We start from the raw sequence: 24,490 nt of genomic DNA, 5'->3' as shown, positions 1-24,490 counted from the left end.
AACTCTGACATACCCTTCACTTTTAACATTCTATGATTCTCTTTTTTCTGGAGATCTGATAAAAAAGGGAGGGGGTGAATGTGATGTCACTTGGGGAGGTAATGGTCATACCAGTTCTGCTAGTGTCCTAGAGACAGTCTCTGCAGAGGGACAGTGACTGGCCTTTGCGCTCAAGCACTGTGTTTTGTGATTCAGGATAACGGGGGGTGCTCCAGAACTAGAAGAATACCTGCAGCACTTAAGACAGCTAGTATTTTTGTAGGTTGAAGGAGTGGATGCATGCTTCCAGGGCTCTTTGTGTCTTTATGGTCTATTATGGTATAAGCTGTCCATGTTTTTAGGGTCACATTGACCCTCAATTATTACCCATATATATGGTTAGAGAATTAGAGAATCATAATCATATGTTGCTGATAAACTGAACAAAATGATCTGAAACAAAAGCATTTTAAAGAATATTTTGTTGTTTTCTTCTGATATGAAAATGCTATAAACTTTGCATCTGTTTTGCTCCTTTTTTCTATCCCTTCCTTTAGCCATTTTTTAAATTTTTATCACAAGCTACTGTCATTAGGGAAAAGATATATTCTTTGAATGTAAATTCCATGATGGTAGGGGCACACTGTCTTTTTCATGTATCTAGCAATAATGACATGCAAAGGTATTTATTAAATGAATGAATGTTGAAACTTATAGCCTTAGAACAGTCAAATAGTATTTGGCTCACTTTTTAAAGTAAGTTGTGGGAAAAATAGACTGTAAAGGATGAAGTGACAAATAAATGGCAATATATGTGTATGTATTTACAGTTATAACATATTAGGAGAAATATACTGATACTTTTCACAAAAAAATAAAAGCTCTGTAGGTCTGATAATTTTCTTGGTTAAGTTCAAGGGAAGGCAATTATGAGTAAGAAAAAATTAAAATATTTGAATTTCTAGCCATTTTTAGGAAAACCTGGCTGATTTAAAAAGAGAAAATATTTGAAATATTAGCCATATGACAAGAAAGAATTAGACACAGAATTATTTTGAAATATAGTTTGCCTACAGCACAAGTATTCTAGCAGGTAGCTCACCATTGCCCTTCTCTCCTGAGTCATCATGACATTTCATGTGTGTCTGAATTTGGTGCCCACTTTCTGTGAGCCTGAGGTAGCTGAAAAGCTATGTAAGAACAATCATCAGAATGAGTAGCAGCCCAGCATCCAGACTCAATAGGGATAAAGAGAAAATCAGCTGTCTAATGAAGTTCTTTGTGTGCCCCCTGCCATTGTGAAAAATAGAGGTTACAGTATTTCATTATAAATCTGTGTCCTTCGCTTTTACACTTCTTTGGTCTGAAAATCAAAGTCCCTTTCTGTCAGAGCTCACCCTTGGAGTTCTCCTCTTCACCCTTGCTTTCAACTATCACCTCTATGTAGATATCTCCCCAAATCTGTATTTCAATTTGCCTCTCCTTCAGCCCTTGTTACAATCCTGCATCTCAATAAAACAATTTTTATTTTTTAGTTTTATGTATGTTGACCTTATAGTTGTATACTTAAAGAGAAGTAAAGTCATATACAATATTTCATTGTTTTTTCCCCACAAAATCAAATCATTAAACCTTATGAACTGAGCTATTACATTTTTCTTCTTAACGGATTTTCAGGAAATTGCGGCAATTTTTTGTTAGCAGTGAGGAGTAACCATTTGTTGGTTTCCTTTTTTATTTCCTGTATAAAAGTACTGAGTGTGAGAGGTACATTGCTTTAATGTTGAAACTGCAGTGTAAAGCTTAAGAGATTTATTCTCTCCTTGAATTCACTCTGAAAATTTGTATTAACATCAACGACTTTGCTTCCTCATCTTTGTAATTGCATGGAGCCACAAATTTAAGACATAGAAGTGGTTGCAATTTAAAAAATATTTAAAGAATACAAAAAAGCAGCTCCTTTCAAGACCATTTAGTAATATACTTGAAGTTTATATTCAAAGAGCATGTTTTTGATAAGTATATCTAGGCACTGTTGCTATATCTCTATATTTGTATTTGAATATCTTAAATATTTATATATCTCTCAGAAATTTTTCCTTGACTATTGCCCTGGCTGGTGTAGCTCAGCGGATTGAGTGCGGGCCTGTGAACCACACGATCGAGGTTCGATTCCCAGTCAGGGCACATGCCTGGGTTGCAGGCCAGTTCCCAGCAAGGGATGCACAAGGGGCAACCATACATTGATATTTCTCTCCCTCTCTCCTTCTCTTCCTCTCTAAAGATAAATAAATAAATATTTTTTAAAAAAGAAATTTTTTCTTGACTATCAACATATATTTTATTGATTATGCTATTACAATTGTCTGATATTTTTCTTCCCTTCATCCCCCTCTGCCCTGCACCTCCCTCTCTCCAGCATTCCCCACTTAGTTAGTGTCCATGGGTCCTACATATAAATTATTTGACTTCCCCATTTCTTATACTATTCTTAACCTTCCACTGTTTTTTACCTACCATTTCTGTTTCTTATTCCCTGTACCTTCCCCCCCATCCTCCCCTCTCACCCTCCCTGCTGAAAACTCTCCATTTGATCTCCATTTCTGTGATTCTGTTCCTGTTTTAGTTGTTTGCTCAATTTGTTTTTTTTTAATTTTTTAAATGTTAAGTTGTTAATAGTTGTGAGTTTGTTGTCATTTTACTGTTCATAGTTTTTATCTTCTTTTCCTAGATAGGTCCCTTTAACACTTCATATAATAAGGGCTTGGTGATGATGAACTCCTTTAACTTGACCTTCTCAGGGAAGCACTTTCTCTGACCTTCCATTCTAAATGATAGCTTTGCTGGATAGAGTAACTTGGATATAGATCTTTGCCTGTCATGACTTAGAACACTTCTTTTCAGCCCCTTCTTGCCTGCAAGGTTTCTTTGGAGAAATCAGCTGATAATCTTATGGGAACTCCTTAACTGTGTCCTTTTCTCTTGCTGCTTTTAAAATTCTTTCCTTATCTTTAATCTTGGATGATGCAATTATGATGTATCTTGGTGTGTTCCTCCTTGGGTCCAACTTCTTTGGGACTGTCTCAGTTTGCTGGACTTACTGGAAGTCTGTTTCGTTTGCCAGATTGGGGAAGTTCTCCTTCATTATTTGTTCAAAGAAGTTTTAAATTTCTTGCTCTTCCTGTTCTCCTCTGGCACCCTATAATTTGGATGTTGGAAGTTAAAAGTTGTCCCAGAATTTCCTAAGGCTCTCCTAATTTTTTTTGAATTCTTGTTTCTTCATTTTATTCTGGTTGAATATTTATTTCTTCCTTCCGTTTCAAATTATTGGTTTGAGTCCCAGTTTCCTTCCTTTCACTCTTGGGTCCCTGTGTATTTTTCTTTATTTCACTTTGTATAGTAGCCTTCACTTCTTTATTTTGCAGCCACACTCAATTATTTCTGTGAGCACCCTGATTACCAGTGTTTTGAATTCTGTATCTGACAGGTTGGCTATCTCTTCCTCACTTAGTTATTCTTCTGGAGTTTTTAATCTGTTTTTTTCATTTGGGTCATATTTCTTTGTCTCCATGTACCTGATATGTTGTAAGGGGTGGAGCCATATGTATTTGCCAGGGAGGGGAAATCCATTTCATTACATTGTGCTTTATATGTGGGGAAGGGGTCAGAGAGGCAACAATGCTGCTTGCTCGATTCCCATCCTGTTTTCAGTCACTTCCCCCATTATCCACAAGCAAATTGTACCTTTCTGGTGCTGATTCCCAGTTAGGTAGGTTTGTATACATTCTAGGACCCTGTAGGTCCCTCCAATAGATTCTCCTGTGAGACTGGAAGTTTCTCTTGCTGCTACAACCTCCACAGATATTTACAGCCAGAGGTTTTGAGTCTTTATTTCCCTGCACTGGAACACTGGGTTGTACTCTCCCTCTCTTGCTCTCCAGTTGTTCCTTCCCACTTATCTGCACATGGAATGTGGGGCTGCCTGGTTTGCCAGCAACAGCCTTGCCATGAGTCCTCTCCACCTCAGCTGCCTGTCTCTGCTCTTCCTACATATCTGGTTGAATATTTAATCTTTAACTCATTGGTTGTTGGACTTCCATAGAGTTCAATTTTCTGGCAGTTTTTGTTTTTTGTTTTTATATCAGTTGTTCTCCTTCTTTTTGTTGTGTGAGGAAGCAAAGCATATCTACCTATACTTTCATCTTGTCTGAAAGTCAGAAGTCCTTAAGTTTTATAAACTACAACTTGGTCTTTCCAATCTTAATCAAGACTTATCAAAATCCAGGGCTTGAAATAAAGTTTCATCTATCCATCAATGATACATAAAGGTTAGATGATATATGATTCATGGTGCTAGAACTTTCCTCTGCAAGGAATAATGTCCTTCTGAAGAGGCCGATCTCATTTGCATGGTCCTTCTCTTCACCTCAGGTATCAATCCTCCCTTAGCTTTGTAGTAACAATGGCAAAGGAGGCCATGAGCTTGTGTTTCTAGCCTCGAATATTCCAGAAGTACATTTTCTGTCCTGTAGCTATATGAAGAACATCATCTCCCTCACTATCTCTACACTATAAGCATTCAGGAATCTAGGTTTATTTTTGTCTAACTGTATGGTTCCTCTCTATTTCACTATGTTGATTACATGTTCTATTTCTTTATGCAATATGTCACTCTGGAATCTCTCCATAAAGTATTTGCATTACATCTATGTGGAATGAGTCCCTCTTGCCAGGTAGTTTGACCCTTATAATCATCAGAAACTTATAAAACTTTCCAACAGGTTAGCTGAACGACTTACAGCTTTTAACTATAAAATATATCTTTTCAAATTATTATATTTTGAAATAAAAATCACTAAAATGTATTAAAACCAGTTTTAGAATAATTTCATGAAGATGTTTGACAAGAATGTTTGGCAGTACACCCAGTGACAGACCAAAGTAAAGAATTCTTCCACATTGCTTTCTTTGGAACCGTAGATTTTCTCTCTTGTGCTATATTTAGATGTGTGGCACGTCTAATTTTCTGCTTCTGTGCCTCACTGTGCTTCTATTGCTCATCATAATCCAGCTAAAGTGTCAGGCTTGTGTTAAGAAAACCCTAAGTTCTCATCCAAGAAACCCAACTTACAGTGGTGTGAGTACCCTCTGTGTTGTGTCCCTGTCATCTTGCTTTTCACCTATGCACTCCTGACACTGTAAACAAAAGTCAATGACATTTTTTTTTCTCAGAAAAGTAGTTCTAAAAACTTAACTCAAAAATACTTTATTAATTAAACAAGACTGAAGTGACTGGAATGATGGTGATATAACTAGATTAAGGATCAGGTAATAAATTTAAATGAATTCTGTTCAAATTTTCAAGTTAGACCAATTCAGTTCATTTAAAGTCATTTTAACACACATCTACTGAACACCATGCAGCCAAGTACTGAATTAGGTTCTGAGTCTACAGAGATGGATAAAATGCATTTCTTATGTATAATGTAACACTGAGAGTAAGCATACACACAAAATAAATTGCTGTGTTGTTTGGTAAATAGGATAATTGAATTAAGTATTCTGTGCTGAATTAACCAGATTAGGAAATGATTAGTTTTGAAGGAGGAGTTATGGTGAAAGGATTCTCAGCAATGCTCCCTGGAAGCAATGATACACCAAACAGGATTTTGAAAAATGACCAAGAATAGGTTAAGTGTCAGGGTGGGGTCAAGCTTAGACAGAAGAAAGGTTATTTGGTACCTTATGATCTTGGATAGGCTCCTATGCATACAATAACGTGTGGGGCAAAAGTAGGTTTACAATTGTGATTACATGAAATACAGAGTTTATTCTTGTATTATTGTTTATTAATTATTATATTATTTCCTATAAGAAAAGCTATAAACCTGCATTTTCCCCATCCTGTTTTAATTTTGGACTATTGGCACACATGTTTTCACTTCAGCTTTATTTTTCAAAGATGAGTATTTTACTGCAAGTATATTAAAAACAAATGTATAAACCAAGAGATAAAGGGCTTCGATCTGGGATGTTGTACTGCACTATGAACAGCATTCTCTGGATTTGTGAAATGTGCTAACCTTGGTTTTAACCATAATTTAAAAAGACAGCAGGGAAACCAGAGGGAAATAGTTAAAATGCAAAAATAAGTATGAATCAAGAAACTTGAGTTTAATCCTCCTTGTAACACCAAGAAGCTTTTGATTTGGGTTAAGTTGTAAATCCTCTGAGGTTCTAAATTTTCTCATGTGTAAACTGAAGTGTTACCTAGGAAATCTCCATGGCCCCTTCTCACTCTTAAAGCATTTTCTGTTTCTACAGAATGGTCAGAACAGTGAAAAAATACAAGGGAGGCAGACTAAGTAGTGAAATGAGTGTAATCTTTGGAGCCAGCAAATTTCAGCTTGAACCCTGGCTGAACTGCATACAAGTTGAGAGATCTAGGAAGTGAGGGCATCACTTCAGTAGTAATCCTCATTTGCAGAAAACCTACTTTTTGGTATTATGAAGATTAATGCAATAAAATGATCAAAATGCCTGTAGGGTTTCTGGCACATAGAGGATATTTAATAAATGTTAATTTGTTTCTATCTTCTTTTATTCTGATTAGCAGAAGCTAGTCAATGTCTCTTAAATATTCAGGTGCTGTCCAATCATTCTCAAACTATACCATGGCCAAGATGTGCAACGTGGAGTGAAGCAAAGAAATAGATTAAAGCATCACATAGCCAAGATATATTTGGTAACAGTATTTGTGTTTTTGTTTGTTTTTTTTCAAATAGAAAGTTATCTAATAAACTCTTGCCATAGTAGACTCAGCTGTTTTCCTATCTCTCATGACCTTTTCGTTGTTCCTGATTATTAACAGTGATACCACACACCTTCCGAGTCAGCATGTGCGCTTATAAAGGGACATTTCTTACACAACAATTCTCTTGCATTGCACTTCATAGCTAAGGTTTAGTAATCAGGATATGTGGAGCAGTCCTCGTCTGAAGACTCTGGTGCTTTTATAGGGACATGGTGCACTCTGTTTACAGAAAGATAGTACCAGATAAATAATACTTACTTCATTTGGCTCAAACATAAGCTGAGTGCAAAGTCTCTAAGACCATGGGTGTGAAACTCACTTTCATCAAGGGCCACATCAGCCTCACAGTTGCTTCAAAGGGCCAGATGTAATTTCAACTCCCTAACAATTAAGGGGTACTGACATTTATATAGTCCTAAAATTATTTCAGCTCTTTGAAGGCAACCATGAGGCTGATGTGCCCCTCAGTGAAAATGAGTTTGACACCCCTGCTCTAAGACCTAAATGGATGTCATTACAATTCAGTTCATCCTGGGGACTTTCTGTTTTGTTCCATTCTCTTTATCCAGCACTTCTGGCCCAGTTTCACAGAAGCTTAAATCCTTTGATTTTTGGTAGATGATGTGAAGGAGGACACTTCTGGCTGGATTGGGAAAGACTCTTCCATTTCTGATCAATGTTATGACAACATGTGATCATTACTTTACTAAGAGGATGTTAGAAATTATGACTTTGATGTCTGCTTGGTATCCTGGGAAGATAAGAGACAAAAATATGACTGATATAAGTTCAAAGCTTAGGTCATGACTTATTAACTAGGATTTTTGGTGATGAGCTTACTTTCTTTGAGACTCATTTTCTCCACCTATAAGATGAGGTTAATAACCTCCATATGGAAAGTTGTAAGGACAAATTGAGATGATATGTATAAAGTGCTGAGCAATATCTCTTGCATAAAGCAGGAGCTCATTAAGTATAGAATATAATAAAAATCATAAGTCAGTACAAAGTCACAAGTACAGTGTGAGCCACTTCAGTAAGGGTTCTATTTGCCAAGCAAATGAATGCCACATGTATCAAGTCAGGAACAAATTCTTATTTCCCAGTGAATGATATTTTAACACTTACCTTTGTTTTAGAAACAAACAAGAATTAAAAAAGCAATTCTAGACTTTTATTTATTTATTTTTTTGAAGAGAACCAGAGCAAGATTTTTCCCCTGTAAAACAAAATTTGGCAAAAGTTTTCTGGCCATTATGTGAAAGATAACTACTGAGAGAAGGAAAGAAGATTTATTGGACGTAAGAATCTTTCGGCATTGTGATAGTATGTTGCAGAGAAAAGAGAAGCCATTATAAAAATTGAAAAGGATGTTACTTTTCACATCTAGGGTATGTTTTCAGGGAAATGTGTGGCCAGCATGAATACCTGTGATTATATGAATATGCTGTGATTACCTTCACTGATAGTGAGTCTGCTAATGTGACTGACTGCAGCGGAGATTGGCAGTGTGAAAAGGTGGGAATGCAATTGTAGTCACTGACAGTATTTCTTTATTCCGCTGTACTTTTTCCACAAAGGCAAAGAACTGGTAATGTTGGTCTTTGAGAAAAACAGCCAGTGACTTTCTATACTAATAATTGCAACACCAAGCCTATGTGATTGTTATATACACTCTTTAGAATAAACGTCAAAAGTACTTCATGAAGAAAAAGGCTTCTATTGTCATATAAATTTGGAAATGCTGAACATTATGCTCAGCCATGCATCATCACAATATATTTTAGCATATAAAAAACTGGTTTCTCAGGTTTAAAAAAACAAAATAATTAGGGAATATTCCAATGATTCCCTAATTTTGACACTGGCATTCTTTATCAAAAATATTTTTTAAAACATCCTGTTTCTTTTCAGTCAGATGCCTTTTAATTTCTTATTCATGTCTGATTGCTGTGGCTAAGACTTCCACTATGTGAAAATGAGTGGTCAAATCAGAGTTCCCTGTCTTGTTCCTGATCTTAAGGAATCTGCTCAATGGAATTCCCCATTGAGTGTGATGTTGGCTGTAGGACTGTCATATATGATCTTTAGTGAGTTAAGTTCTGAGATTTTTTAACATAAATGGATGCTGGATTTTATCAAATGCGTTTTATGCATCTGTTGATATGATCATGCGATTTTTAATTATTTATTCTGTTTATGTGATATATCACATTTATTGATTTGTGAATATTGTTAACAACCTTAAATCCCCAAAATAAATGCCACTTGATCATGGTGTATGAACTTAATGTATTGCTGGGTCCAGTTTGCTAATATTTTGTTGAGGATTTTAGCATCTATATTAATCAGGGATATTGGCCTATAATTTTCTTCCATTGTATTGTCTTTATCTTGTTTTGGAATTAAAGTTATGCTGGTCTGATAGAAAGAGCTTAGAAGGCTTCCCTTCTCTTGAATTTTTGGGAATAGTTTGAGGTTAGATGTTAGCTCTTCTTTGAAAGTATGCTAAAATTTGCCTGTGAAGCAATCTAGTCCAGAACTTTTGTTTGCTGGGAGTTCTTTGATTACACATTCAATTTTATTAGTTACCATCAGTCTATTCATATTTTCTGATTCTTCCTGATTCAGTTTAGGAAAATGGTGTGTTTCTAGGAATTTATCCATTTTGTCCAGATTGTATAATTTATTGGCATACAGTTGTTCATGATGTTTTCTTACAATCCTTTTATTTTTGTGGTGTCATCTGTTAATTCTCTTTCATTTTTGGTTTTATTTATTTGGGTCTGGTCTCTTTTTTTCCCTGAAAGTTCTGGTTAAAGGTTTTTAAATCATTTTTGTTCTTCAAAAGATTCATCTCTTGTTTTTATTCACTATTTTGTATTGGTTTTGACTCTATTTTATTTATGCTCTGCTTTTTATATTTCTTGTTTATTTTTTGGACTTTTTCAAAATTTATTTTTATTGCATTTAAAAAATATATTAATTATGCTATTACAGTTGCCCAGTTTCCCCCCCTTTTTCCCCTTCACCCTACACACACCCTCCCACTCACATTCCTTCCCTCTTCGTTCATGTCCATGTGTCATACACATAAGTTATTTGGCTTCTCCATTTACTCTACTACTCTTCACCTCCCCCTTTTCTACCTACCATTTATACTACTTATTCTCTGGACCTCTTGCTCCATTCCCCCACCCCTTCCTAGCTGATAAACCTCTATGTGATCTTTTTTCTGATTCTGTTCCTGTTCTAGTTGTTTGCTTAGTTTTTCTTTTTTCTTTTTTTTTTTTTAGGTTTGGTTGTTGATAGTTGTGAGTTTGTTGTCATTTTACTGTTCATATTTTTATTTTCTTTTTCTTAGATAAGTGCATTAACAGTTCATATCATAAGGGCTTGGTGGTGATGAACTCCTTTAACTTGACCTTCTCAGGGAAGCACTTTCTCTGCCCTTCCATTCTAAATGAAGGCTTTGCTGGATAGAGTAATCTTAGATGTAGGTCCTTGTCTTTCATGACTTTGAACACTTCTTTCAGCCCCCTCTTGCCTGCAAGGTTTCTTTGGAGAAATCAGCTGATAATCTTTTTAAAAAAATATTTAATTATTTTTCAAGTACAGTTTTCTGTTACTCCCATCTCATCCCACCCCCCCGCCCCGTGCTTCCACCCTCCTTCCCATTTCCACCCTTCTCAGTTGTTTTCCATATATCCTTTATATTTGTTCCTCTAAATCCCTCCCCTATTTCCCCTGAAATTCCCTCCCCTCTCCCGTCTGGTAGCTGTCCCCCTGTTCTCTATTTCAGTGTCTTTGGTTATATTTTGCTTGCTTGTTTGTTTTGTTGTTTAGCTTCCTGTTAAAGGTGAGATCATATGGTATTTCTTATGGGAACTCCTTAACTGTGTCCTTTTCTCTTGCTGCTTTTAAACTTTTCGCTTTATCTTTAATCTTGGATAATGCAATTATGATGTGTCTTAGTGTGTTCCTCCTTGGCTCCAACTTCTTTGGGACTGTCTCAGTTTGCTGGACTTCCTGGAAGTCTATTTCCTTTGCCAGATTAAAGAAGTTCTCCTTCATTATTTGTTCAAATAAGTTTTCAATTTTATTGCTCTTCCTCTTCTTTTTCTGGCACTCCTATGATTCAGATATTGGAATGTTTAAAGATATCCCAGAGGTTCCTAAGCCTCTCCTCATTTTTTTCTTTTTGAATTCTTGTTTCTTCATTCTGTTCTGATTGAATGTTTATTTCTTCCTTCTCATCCGACCCATTAATTTGAGTCCCCATTTCCTTCCTGTCACTGTTGGCTCCCTGACCATTTTCCTTTATTTCACTTTCATAGCCTTCACTTTTTTCTCTATTTTGCAACCATATGCAACCTATTCTGTGAGCATCCTGATTACCAGTGTTTTGAACTACGCATTTAATATGATAAGCTGGCCATCTCTTTGTTGCTTAGTTGTACTTTTTCTAGAGATTTGATCTGTTCTTTCATTTGGGTCATTTTTTTCTTTTATCTCAGTGTGCCCATTACATAGTAAGGGGTGGAGCCTTAGATATTCACCTAGGTGGGGGCAACTCCTGTAGCTAGGAAAGCATCAGCATCCTGTTGTGATGCTGTAGGTGGCAGAGGTGGCAGAGAAGGAGTGGCAGAAAGTGTAGGTGGCAGAAAGCAACAGCATCCTATTGTGATGCTGTAGGTGGCAGAGGTGGCAGAGAAGGAGCAATGCTGGTTATTCAGCTCTCTGCCAGCTTTCAGTTACTTCTGCTGCTACACAAGCAAATTGGGCCCTTCTACTGCTAATTCCAGGGTGGGTGGGTTTGTGTACCTTCTAGGACCCTGTGGGTCACAGGAACCTTACAGGAGAGATCCAATGATCTCTCCTGTGAGGCTGGGAGTTTATCCTGCTGCCTCAACCCCCACAGATTTTTTCAGTCAGAGGTTTTGAGGCTTTATTTCCCCACACTGGAACCCTGGGTTGTGTGGTCTGTCCTGCTCCCTAGTTGTTCCTCCTGGTTTGTCTGCATGCAAATCTGGGACTGCCCTCTCTGCCAGCCGCTGCCTCTCCAGGCCTGCCAGATGCAGCCTTGCCTAGAGACCTCTCTGTCCCAGCTGCTTTTCTCCAGCCCTCTGACTGGCCTGGGTGAATGTTTCTTCTTTAACTCCTTGGTTGTTGGACTTCCATTTTGATTTTCTGTCAGTTCTGGTTGTGTTTTTTTTGTTTTTAAATTTGTTGTTGTCCTTCTTTTGGTTGTGAGGAGGTGCAGTGTGTCTATCTATGCCTCCATGTCTGCCAGAAGTCTCTATTTCTCTTATTCTACTCATATAGGACATTGTATGTCAATGTATGTCAAGGAAAATTTTCAATTGCCTTTAAATGTGAAGTTAGAATGCTTTTTTGAAAATTGTCTTATTTCTTATTGCATCATTTCTAGGTAAGGCTGTAATGCTATAAATTTTTTCTTAGGTTGCTTTTGCTGTGCTTGGGGTTGTTGTGTTCTCATTTTCATTTGTTTTAAGGTGTCATTCGATTTCTTTCTTGGTATTTTTGTTAACTCATTCCTTGTTTAGTACCATTTTACTTATTCTCCATATTATTATGTGTTTTTCAGTCTTTTTCTGGTGTTCGAATTCTTGTAACATACCATTATGTTCAGAGATACTTGATATAATTTCAATCTTGTTAAATTTATTTTTTAAAGACTCTGTTTTATTTTTAGAGATGGGGAAGTGAGGGAGAAAGAGAAGGAGAGAAACATCAGTGTGTTGTTTGCCACTCACATGCTCCCATACTAGGCACCTGGCCTGTAACACAGGCATATGCCCTGACTGAATTGAACTGGTGACCCTTTGGTTCACAGGCTGGCACTCAATCCACTGATCCACAACAGCCAGTCTTTGTTAAATTTATTGAAACATGTTTTGTGTCCTAACATGTGGTCTATCATAACAAATGTTCCATGTGCACTAGAAAAGAAAGTATATTCTGTTGCTTGAGTGTGAAATGCTCTGAAAATATCTATTAAATCCATCTGACCAGGTGTGTCATTGACGGCTGATGTTTCCTTGTTGATTTTCTGTCTGGAAGATCTATCCATAGATGTCAAAAATGTTTTAAAATCCCCTACTAAGACTGTATTTCTGTTGACCTCTCCATTTAAATCAATCAAGATTTGCTTTATATATTAAGATTTTCCTGTGTTACAGTTATAAACATTGGCAAGGGTTATATCCTCTTGTTGGATTAAACCCTTTACCATTATGTAATGTCCTTCTTTGTCTTTTAGTTTTGTCTTTGTTGTAAGGTCTTTTTTCTGGTATAACTATTGATACCCTAGCTTCTTTTTCATTTGCATTTCCATGAAATATCTTTTTTCATACCTGTATTTTTGTCTATATGTGTCATTTATTCTAAGGTGTGTCTCCTATAGACAGGCATATGTCTGGGTCTTGTTATCTTACTCATTCAGCTACTCTATGTGTTTGGATTAGAGCATTTAATTGCTGACCTCCTGACCTCCTTATCTCTATGCATTTAAAGTGATTATTAATAGGTTTATATTGATTGCTATTTTATTCTTTATAATTATGTCACCCCTTTGTTTTTCTTTTTAAATTATCTTTAACATTTCTTGTACTACTCATTAGGTGGTTACAAATTCTTTTAGCTTTTTTTTCTTTTTGGAAAGCTCTTTGTTTTTCTGACAATTTTAAATAATAGGCTTGGTAGGTAGAGTAGTATTGGCTGTAGGTCCTTTCATTCTTTTATTTTGAATATTTCTTACAAATCTGTTCTGTCCCAAATTAATTCTATTGAAAATCAGCTGACAGTCCTATGGGAGACCCCTTGTAGGTAATTATCTGACTTTCTCTTGCTTCTTTTAAGACTTTCTCTTTGTCTTTAAGCCTTGGCATTTTAATTATGATGTGTCTTGGTGTGGACCTCCTTGGCTTCATCATGCTTGGAACTCTCTATGCTTTCTAGACTTGTATGTCAACTTCCTTTACCAGATTAGGGAAGTATTCAGGCATTATTTCTTCAAATAAGTCCTCAATCCAAGGCTCTCACTTTTCTTTCTGGTATCCCTATGATGTAAATGTTGTTATGCTTGATGTTGTCTCAGAGGTCCTGTAAACTATCCTCTTCTTTTAAAACGTTTTTCCTTTTGCTGCTCTGTTTGGGAGTTTTCTGCTACCTTGTCTTCAAATTGATAATTTGATCCTCTGCTTCATCTAATCTGCTGTCGACTTCTTCTCATGAACTTTGTTTCATATACATTTTATTCCTTGTTTCTGACTGGTTCTTTTTGATGGTTTCAATGTCTTTGTTCATGCTTACATTGTCTTTGTATAAGTTCTCATTGAGTTCATTCACTCTTCCCCTAAGTTCCTTGTACACCCTGTAAACATTGTTTGAGCTTTACATCTGGTAGATTGCTTGCATCCATTTCATTTAGTACTATTTCTTGGAATTTCTCCTGTTCTTTCATTTGGGACATGTTTCTTCATCTCCCCATTTTGGCTGCCTCTCTGTATTTGTTTCTGTGTGTTAGGTAGATCTCCTACATCTTTTGATTTTGGCATGGTGACCTTAAGCAGTAGGTGTCCTGTGAGGCTCAGTCTAGGTGGTCCAGGAATGTCCCTTGTGTGGGTTGTGTGAGTCCTGCTGTAGTTGGAGCTTGATTGCTGTTGGCTCATGCATGGGTGGGATTGTTTCTCAGGCTATGGGGATTGACCTTAAATATAGCTGTTGTTCAGGGCCTGAACTCCCAAGGCAGAATTTGGCCAAGCAGGGTCTGGTAACTGCCATGGTGACACTTTTGGTGAACTACCTGTGGAGCTAATGGGGTCATGCTGTGATGTGATCTGAAGCCTGCCACCAGGTATGTTAGTATTGGGGTCTTTTGGGAGGGAACCTGATGCAGGCCAATACGAGATACTTCTTGTGACTGTCCCTGGACAACCATTTTAGAGTGATGTTGGGGACTACTCTATTTGGTTTTGGAGATTGCAGCCCCATGAGAGCAGGCTCTGAAAGGGGCTAATAGGTCTCCCTGGAAAACCAGGTAATGTTCTGCAGGTGGCAGACATGACCCAAGTCTAAAACCGAGGGTTCCTGTGGGAATCAGACCTGAAATGTACATTTTATCCTTTGAAGCTCATTCTGCTTTGTATAGCCCTGTCGATATAAACCAGATGTTTAAGTTGATGGCATAAGGAGTAACTCCTTATCTCATGAAACCATGTCTTAATGCCATCTGGTGTCAGCATGACTAACAGACCCTGACCTATGACAAATCTGTGTTTCTTCAATTGTTATCCATAGATAATACCTGTTTTTGTATGACCATAGCCTTTTGACATTGATTGATGAGCTATGCACATATGATGTATACACCTACACATACCATTTCCATTAAAAGCCATTTGGGAGAAGGGATTGGGGCATTTTCCACTAGAAGGAATCGCCACCTCCTTCCCTCTGGAACAAAAGGATTGTGTCTGGGACAGCTTATTTCTCATCTGTGGTGGTCGGGAGAGCCCTGCAGGATGGAGTTCCTCCTACAGAGGGACAAATTGACCCTCAGCTCATGGCTGCCTCTGCAGGGCTTGGAAATGTGTGGGATGGGCCAAGATGCATATTAAGGCTGGTTTCCACCACTACCGAGTCCAAGGGCATGTCAATAAAAGTCTTAAAACACCCTGAGGTTCACTTCCATTTGCCAGTTACCATTTAAGCTCAGTCACTACAAAAGCCTCTGGCAGTGCACAAGCTGCATGAGTAAGTCCTCATTAAGTCCCCAGGTAGGAAGCAAGTGGTGTTTATGATTTCTGTACACAGTTACAAACTGAGTACAAGTGTAGGACTTGAGGCAACTTAGCAAAAGTCTCAGGTTACAGCAAAGCCAACTGCCTCCCACCTGATGCCTGAGGACCCTTGTGGTGGTGCAAGGTCTCAGAGATCTGAGAGGTTCATTCCAGCAGAGTTCATCAGGCTAAAAAAATTTGAGATTTGGCCATGAGGACAGAGAGCTTTTTGTAGGAACAGTGAGTGTGAGAAGAAAAAAAAAGCCCTCAACCTAGAGCCACACAATTCGGTCTTTCCTTGTGCATCTCTGTCACCTTGAATCTGGAAGGCTTGAGAACCTTCCAGGAAAGTCTACACTTACGGGCACATGCTGGCCACAGCCAGCTGAGTATTCAAAAGAGCTCAAACTTGGCAGGGAAAAACCACAAGAAGCCGAGAGGGTAGAGATTGTGGGTTGCCCATTTTGGGGACTAGTGATCAGGTGTGTAGGGGTAAAAATGGGCCTTTCCCTAGAATCACACAACTCAGTTTCTCCCTGTGCATATCTGAAACCCTGAGTCTGACCTCACCTCCTCGAACCCTCCAAGAAAGTCTACACTCTGGGCCCAGTATAGTTGCACAGCTGTACTAGTAGACTCTGCAAGGCTCTGCAAAGCTCTGCAAGCCTTGAGCCTGGCAGGATGGGGTCAATAGGAGTCAGGAAGGTGGTACTGGTACATATTCCCAAGCTATTGACTGATGGAAGGGAGTGCTTGACCTAGAAATTATGGAGCCTATGGACACTGTGTGTGATGACTCAACACAGGCTTCTTTGCAGCTGGGTTTCCAGCTGTCTTTGTGTATGACTCCAGGCTGCTCTGAGCCATTTGTCCTTCCACTGGAGCCTGGAATGAATGCCTGTGAATGAGATTTTGAACACTTGAAGAGGGCATCTGGTTTTCTACCAGGCCCTGTCTTTCTGTCAGACAGAATCTCTGATGATTTTTATAGCCAGCTCTGGTGCTCTGGATTTGGGACCCTGGCATGGGGTTGAGGCTCCTCACTCCTCAAGGGACACCTTAGCAACAGAGGTATCCCTGAAGTTTCTCTACTGTTGCACACTGGTGTAGGGTCAACCTTTTTAACATCTCTGTCTTTCCTACCAGATTGGATGTGGCTTCTTCTGTAGTTGTTGGTTGTAAGACTTGTATTCAGCTAGTCTTCACCTGGTTATTCCAGTTGATTGTTTTATAATTTATTTGTAATTTCATTTTGGCCCTGGGAAGAGGTGAGTGTAACTTTCCCCTACTGTGCTCCTATCTCGGACCCTCCCCCCATCTCTGAATGTTCTGTTGTGAGATGTCTGTCCAGAGATTATGCCATTTTTAAAAACTAGCTTGTTTCCTTATTGCTTAGGACTAAGAGGTTTCCTTAAAGTACATTTGGGGTATATAAAGTATATTTTCTTAATAGTTATGGCAAATAAAATATATTTCCTTAAAGTATATCCCCCTACCATCAGGGACTTCTCTCCCTTCTCCCAGAAAAGCCTGGTGAGTACTCAACCTTGAGGATCTATGTTATCTGCTGGGAGTGGGGGATGGACATTTCTGGGGAGAAAAAAGTAATATTGCTGACTGTGGCTTCACTTGGCAATCTCAGACCTAGTGGACTCACCTGACCTAACCTGGTCTCCTGGCTGAAGGAGACAAGTGTTCTCTCCCTCATCCCCATGGAGCACAACCACCTGCACAAGAAGCTCAATGTGTTGGGTATGTAGGCTGGGGTCTGGCCCATGGCCAGGGCATGAGTTACTGCTAGAGAACTGCGAAGTGCAGTTTGGGCACTGTGGACTGCCCTGAAGTCCCAAGTCTGATGCTCTGATCTCTGGCACCTTCTGTGAGGCTGCTTGTAAGGTCCTTTCTGCTCACACAAGCTCAACAAGGTCCTGCTGTTGCAACTGAAAACTTCACCTGGATAGAGCACATTCATCACTATGGTCCCTGTGACTGGCTGAATTTCTTTAGACCTGCCTTCCTTTCTGAGATGAAGGAGTCTCTGTACTTGGAGGAAGAGGGAACAAGTCAGAATATCCATGCCCACCCCTTCGTGATTCCTGGATAGCAGGGCCAAGCTTCTCAGTTCACTTGAATTATAGAATTCATAATCAAATAACAAAATCCTTTCAGGAAGGAGAGCCCACAAGTTCAAGGTAGAGAGAAAGCAGGAGAGGACAGGCTAAGACAAATCTTGTAGTTTTGCTCCTCTTGACAATCAAATGATTTTCTTTTTGTAATAATGAATTATGGGAAAATGCATTAAGGGAATGGGGGTGAAGGTAGGCATGCCTTGGTGCAGTCAACCTCCCTCCAAGGCCCCATTCATCTTGAAAGCCGAAGCAGGCACTCAGGGAGGGTGGACCTCAATTCCTTCTCTTGCATTGCAGGGCACAGACAGAGACCATCAGCATTCCTGAGGAAAAAAAGAAAGAAAATACATATTTTAGGAAACAAATCCATGGTAGGAAGAAGTCACTGGTACACAGAGTATGTGAACTGAATATTTTCTTGGAGAAATGTTTTCCTACCATGGGAGGCATAAGAGGCACATACTGGTAGACCAGAGGAGAAACAATGTTGAAGAGAACATGCTGGGTAATAATGCAGGTGAACTGAGTCCTCTTTTATCCTTTGCCCATGTGGGCAGGGTCTGCTGGGGGACCCTGGCTCCCTGGGTAGAAAGGCCCACTTGCTGTTCCTGTCTTTGGTCCACCTGCTCTTATTAGAATAGTTGTGATTATTTGATGTGGCATGGTAATTGTAGGCCACATATTTGACCCCTCTTCTGTGCTTTGAAGAGGAGGTAACCTTAAAATAAGAGGAACACTCACGTACTAGGGCCTGGAATTGTTTTTTGAGCTGAATTAACTTCTTGGCATAAAGTTCTTGGGAAAGTCCTAATTTCTCCACCAGGATCTGTCCAACAGCTCTCATGATCCCTTGAGCTTCAACAGGTTCATCAATGATCTACTTTTGACTGGTTCCTGGCTCTGGGGCAATGTGAGGCAGGTTGGCCTTTTTGAAGGGGTGTTCTCTTCCTTTGCCCTTTTATTGAGGTTAAGATACTGTGGAAAATGTCTCATCATTTTTTTGAAGAGTGCTTTTCAGGAAAACCTGTTCTTTCCCTGGCAGGAGTTGGAGGTATGTGTTCCCAAGGGTGTCTCCCTTTCCTGTGACCTGGCAGGGTTGCTCATTTCACGGGCTTGTGAGGCCCTGAGTTCTGCCAGTCTTTCTTTAAGGTCTCCTGGGTTGGGTCTCCTATCATCCTCCTTCCCATAAGTGGGGACAAACATCTTGTGTTTGCTCTTAAATGAGTCCTTAAGTTTTGGTATCCTGGGCTCCTGCTGCCCCTGGTTGCTTTGTCCACTCAATATGAGGTTATATGGAACCTGGGAAGCTGGTATGTCCCTACTCATATTTTACCTCTGGGAACTGGACCTGTGAGAAGCCAACATGTCCTCAGCAAGGAGCATGTCAGTGGCACAGTCTTGAAGGAGGATGTCTGTGTGACAGTCATAAAGGAGCAAGCCAGTGACATGGTGTAGAGGTGTAGAGGTTCTGTGAGTCTACATTTCCTTGGAGTTCAACCTTACTAGCAATTTTGTTTGAAGGCATTGGTCTTTTGGGCAACTGACTTTGTAGGTGGTGAGGAGCTTTTACTGACTCCTCATTTACGTATTGTTTGGGTATTGGCCAGCACTCTGGGTCCCACAATGTCTTCCCAAGCAGGGATCTCTTTAGCTTCCACTGCCCTTGAAGACTGAGACAATAGCACAGTATTGCTGTACTATGATAGGGATCTCCTGAACTCTGAGACCCTCTTCCCTCCCTTGGATCATTCTTGGATACTTCTGAACTTGGATTTGACTCCAGGCTCCTTTCTTCAACCATTAAGACAGTACCTATTTGCTGTTTTTTTCCCCCCATGAGGCTGAGTAGGAAGGGTTGAGAAGACTGCCTGCCCTCCTGTCTGGTCAGAGTGTCCTCTGAGCACCCATGGCCATAACCAGAGGGTGTCCCTCCTAGGGCCTTCAGACACAGGTGAGGTAGTGGGGATAGGTTCACCTGGGGTGAGGAATGACTTTTGTTTTCATCTTCTCTCCCAAAAAAAGTCTGAGCTGCTTTCCCCAAGACCTTGGTAAACTTGGCTTTTGAGTGGACTGCAGATACACAGACAGCTGAAGTGGGGAGAGGGTGCTTCCAGCACCTATAGAGTGAGTGGACTGAGGAAGGAAAGCTCATAGAAGTGTTTTCATAATGTTCCTAACCTTTCCGGTTAAGGTTTTCCTAACCAGAAAACCCTTGATCTCTCGTTTCTCTGTGAGTGTGGCGCTTTGGAAAAACATTGTTGGTAATAAGTCAGGATTGATCCACACTCACAGGAATAAACACTGGGTGATCTGCTCTATCTTCTTGTCCAAATGGGCCTTTAAGAATTTTTTTTTTTAGGTGTTTCTTTTCTGGGCTTCTGTGTAAGCAGATTTCTGATTCACTCTTTCAAGGCCTCAGGTATCTTTCTGTACTTTTAGAGTTCATTACAAGAATCTTCACTCTGAACCTGGCTGAACCTCTGGAGAGAACTTTTGGGGTCCTCTGCATACATTGCTGTAGACCCCTGCTAATGTCTTTTCCTGGTTGGTCCTTCCTATGGGAACTTGTATGGTACCTGGACTTCATCTTCTGTGAGTCCTTTGTAAACACACAGAACTGCATTGGCTGCTGCTTATCCTGTGCCTGGCATACCCCTGGGAATTGGCCTGAATCCTGAAGCATAGGCTACTCTGCTGTTCATCTGAAGATCTCGCTCTTGGAGATTAGGTCTCATAAAGTCTCTGTGGGGAATGGAAACTGACCTGTGGCCATGGGAGGCCCTGTTATCCTGGGGAAGGTTAAGAGTGGTTATCTAAAGACTTCCTGAGATCTTTTTGTCACAGAAGGTAAAGCCCTCCCCCTATTCGACCCCAGATGTTGATTGTCAGTTGGGACAAGAGGTTTTCACTTATTCTGGGATGCAAGGCAAGATACCTCAGAGGTACTCATCTGGGGCAGAGAAGAAGGTGGTCAGATTGAGAGTGGGGGTGTGAAATGAGTCTGGATGTGGATCTGAGTCAGAAATGGGGGCTGGGACAGGGGCAAGTTTCTAGTCAAAGGTTAGTGTTGGGCCCCAGACAGGGCCAATGGTGGGCCTGGGAAAGCCCTGATGGTGCTCTAGGCTGCATTGGAGCTGGGAAGTGGTTAGAGACTCCACCGAATAAAACAGAAAGAAGTAGAAGGGGCTCCTAAGAACCCAGACAGTAGCCACCAGGAACTTGCTGTGCTGGGAAGGGGACCTCAGGAGAGCTGGCTGCATTTCTGCTGTTGATGGTCCCCTGAGAACTGGAAATGTGAGAACTGCTGAGGATTAGGCACTTGCTCTGGTTTGTCTTTCCAGCTCCAGAAGGGTTTGGAGGTTGAGGGGTCCTGCTCAGCACCCAGTGACTTCCACATCCCCAATGAGTTTAGGTGGTAGTCTAAGCTCTTTTGTCTTGAAAATGACCCATGCTTTTCTTTCTCCTTTCTAACATAAAGTTCTGCTTTCTTGGCCATCAGTATCTCCAGTAGCTTTGAATATCAAGGTTGACCAATGAGGAGCTACCAGTCTCTACCTGCTTGTCTATTGGGTCTCCCCACAATGAGGCCTCTGGTGTGTAATGAACCCAGTGCTATTGCTAGAACTCACACTGTCATGAGGTAGGGAAAAACAAGGTCTTGGTAGTCATCTACCACCAGGACAAGAATTTAATGGAACGCTTAAGCAGCCAAGGGTTGAGATGGGTAGGACGAGAGATGCCATAAAAGAGTTACCTGGGAGTTCTTTACAATGGTACTCAGTGGGATTTTCTTCAAGTCAGACTGGTCTTGAGATTCTGCTGATAGTGTGAAGGCCTGAGGTAAAGGACACAGGATCAGAGAAGCTGGAGAATGATGTGGACAGGATGGGAGTAGCATCTTCCACAGTCATCTGTCAGAGCTGTTGGACTTTAGTGGGTGCTGCTTTGCACACTTCACCAGGAGTCTTGGCATGAACATTGATGAGAGCTGCCCTGTCTAAGAGTCTCCCCAGGTGGCTGTAGGAGACTAAGACACAAGCTGCAGCTAAGCTAAAAGCAGACAGACAGTTCAGGCAAGGGTAGGCACCTATAGCCCAGGGTTCTCCATGACCCCCAAGCTAATTTCCCAGTGCTAATGCTGCCCCTCACCCCAGGGCTGCAGCCACACCTTGTCCCCATGACCCTGCTCCCAGATTAGTCCAAAGTTGTATGTAGCCTTGAAGTCACATCATAGCTTCCAGATGGACAAGAACACAGAGGAGACGGGGAAGATTCTTTACTTTTGCAGAAGAGAAATCAGGTCACTCTTAGTTCTTGCAGACAATCTCTGCTAGCTGAAAATGATGAGACAGGGTCACATGGTGAGGCAATGCCTGGGGGACCTAGAGGAGGCTGACTGCTATGGCCCTTTAGGGGAGATGCCTGGGAGAGGACTCTGGAGCCCAAGCATCAGGGTCAAGGCCACATAATTGCTGATAGTGATGTCAAGACTTGTGACATGCAGCACTTTGTGATTTACAAAGTGCTTTCATATCTACTAGCACCTGCAGCCCTCACAACTCTTCTGTATGGGAGAAAGGGCAGGGGGCACCTAACCGAGGAATCTGAGTAAAAGTAAGCAATGTGCCCAATGTTGGACCTGAAGGTTCCACCTCCCAGTCAGGCACTGTTGGTCCATAACGACAGCCCAAATGCCCCTGATGGGACCCCCTTGTTAAGGAAACACCCATGTTCAGGCCCTCAAGGCTTCATTCCAAGTGGATACTAAGAAGCACCCACATTCTGATGCCATTACCAGGAACCTCCCAATGGCTGTTTCCTGATGGACAGGTGTGCAGCTGGCATTCTCAGGGACCTGACCCTGGGCCCTCAGGGACAGGCCAGATGGAGGCACACTCTTGAGCACAAGGCTCAGGGGCAGAAGCTCACCTTTCAAATCTCCACTTTTCTTCCTGCTTTTCCACCTCAGCTCTACTGGTTTCTGAGAGACAAGAAAAAATGAGGGAATGGCACCCTGTTCTCACTTTCTATAGACAAGCTATAGATGCTCAGTGTTCGTGAAAAGCGTGACTTTCTACATTTAACTAATGGGGCTCTATGGCTTTTCCCCTTTTATTTTGGAGGTGGATACAAATTATTTATGGTTTCACTTCTTTGAAAAATGTAAAGAAAGATTTTCCATATAAGACTGACCATAACTTTTTTCATCACTCCTCCTTTGTGCAAGAAATACAGGTGTTCTCAGACCTGCAGGCCTGTCTGAGCTCCCTCGGGTAGGACTCTGCTTTCCTGAGGCCATAGCCTCACCCCAGCCTCTGCTCAGAGGTTCTCAGTGTCTACAAACTGCCCTGGTATCAGGTACAAAAAAGGAGAGGTTCACCCAGGCTGAGTAGCTAAATTATTTGTAGCATACTCCCATCCATCAAAAAGTGAGGGTTCTATTCCTAGAACCCTCAGGTTCTATTCCTAGGTGGGGCATTTACCTAGGTTGTGAGTTCGATCCCCCTTTGGGGCACATATGGGAGGCAATTGGTCAATGCTTCTCTCTCTCTCTCCCCATTCCTATCTAAAAGACATATCTCATGTGAGGAGTTTTTAAAAATTAAAAAAATAGGACAGGTTCAGCTGAGGCACCTGTCATGGAAAGGTGGCTAGTGAAACAGAGCTCTAGGCCCATTTCCCTACGGAGATTCAATGCTCATTATCTAGTCCTTGGCTACTGGTCACTGCATTTGGGCCTGTGCCCAGAGCCTTCCACCACACTTGAGCTCTTGGTCTGGGATCTTTGGATAGAAATCCACGTGCCTGATCTAATACCTGCTTGGTTTGGCTTGTTCCTGAAAGGATGATATTCTATTCTTTCCTGAGAATAGTCTTCCTATTCTTTCCCATTTTGGGAGTTTCTCTAGGTGATTCAGGAAAGTGGAAATAAGAATAGAAAAAAATATAATATCTTTTGGATCTGGGCCAAAGTTTTCTTACCTTCCTGATTTTTCTGTTTCATAGGTGGTGATAAGGATGGATTACTCTTCAAGTAGCGGGGTGATAGGAGGAAGAGCAGCAGTCCACAGGAAATGGTGAAGATGGTATCAATCGCCATCTTTCAGATAAAAGATGGGATTCTTAATAATCTTAATCCCATTGCTTCCCTTGAGCAACTGAGCACTGGGAGTGGCTTGTGAACTACAAGTCCAGGCAAAAATCACAGAGTTGTGGTCTGGTCACAAAGGGCTTCAGAATGTCGGGGAGGGGCTGAAGGGAGTAGGCTGGACCACAGCTGCTCCCCCACCCAGCCTAGCAGGCTCCATGCCTCTACTCTGCCAGGCCTGTTGAAGCTGCAACCTGTGTGCTGCATGCAGGCCAGGATTGCTATGAATGCAGCCCAACACAAAATCATAAATTTATTTAAAACCTTTTTCTGCCTCATCAATTTTCATTAGTGTTTGTGTATTTAACTTTGTCTAAGTTAAATGGTCTTAGTGCTTAGACATTAAGCACTCCCTATTCACCAGATCTTGCCCTGAATGACATTTTTTTTTGTTTCCTCAGATGAACAGTTCAAAAACTGTTTTGAACAGTAGAATAAACGTCTGAATAGGTGCGTTGCATCAAATGGAGAGTGCTTTGAAAGTGACTGAAGTTTAAACATGTAAAAATAAATATACTTGTTTAATAAATAGATTCCATTTGGGGGGATCCCTTCTCATACATGAGGAATATGAAGGAGTGAGTTGTTTTGGGAAGATGGACAATTACAATTTTGC

At 40.6% G+C, this 24,490-nt stretch overlaps 1 pseudogene; it reads right to left on the bottom strand.

Moving 5' to 3' along the window:
• The window catches only part of LOC118981553 (spermatogenesis-associated protein 31E1-like), a 172,528-nt pseudogene extending 148,702 nt beyond the window's left edge, over positions 1-23,826 (bottom strand).
• Positions 23,827-24,490: the final 664 nt, after the last annotated feature.

This window comes from Sturnira hondurensis, unplaced genomic scaffold (genome assembly GCF_014824575.4).
Source record: "Sturnira hondurensis isolate 20B ecotype Veracruz unplaced genomic scaffold, ASM1482457v3 Scaffold0001989, whole genome shotgun sequence".
In the NCBI taxonomy this organism is placed as follows: domain Eukaryota; kingdom Metazoa; phylum Chordata; class Mammalia; order Chiroptera; family Phyllostomidae; genus Sturnira; species Sturnira hondurensis.
This window is presented reverse-complemented; position numbering and strand designations above follow the sequence as displayed.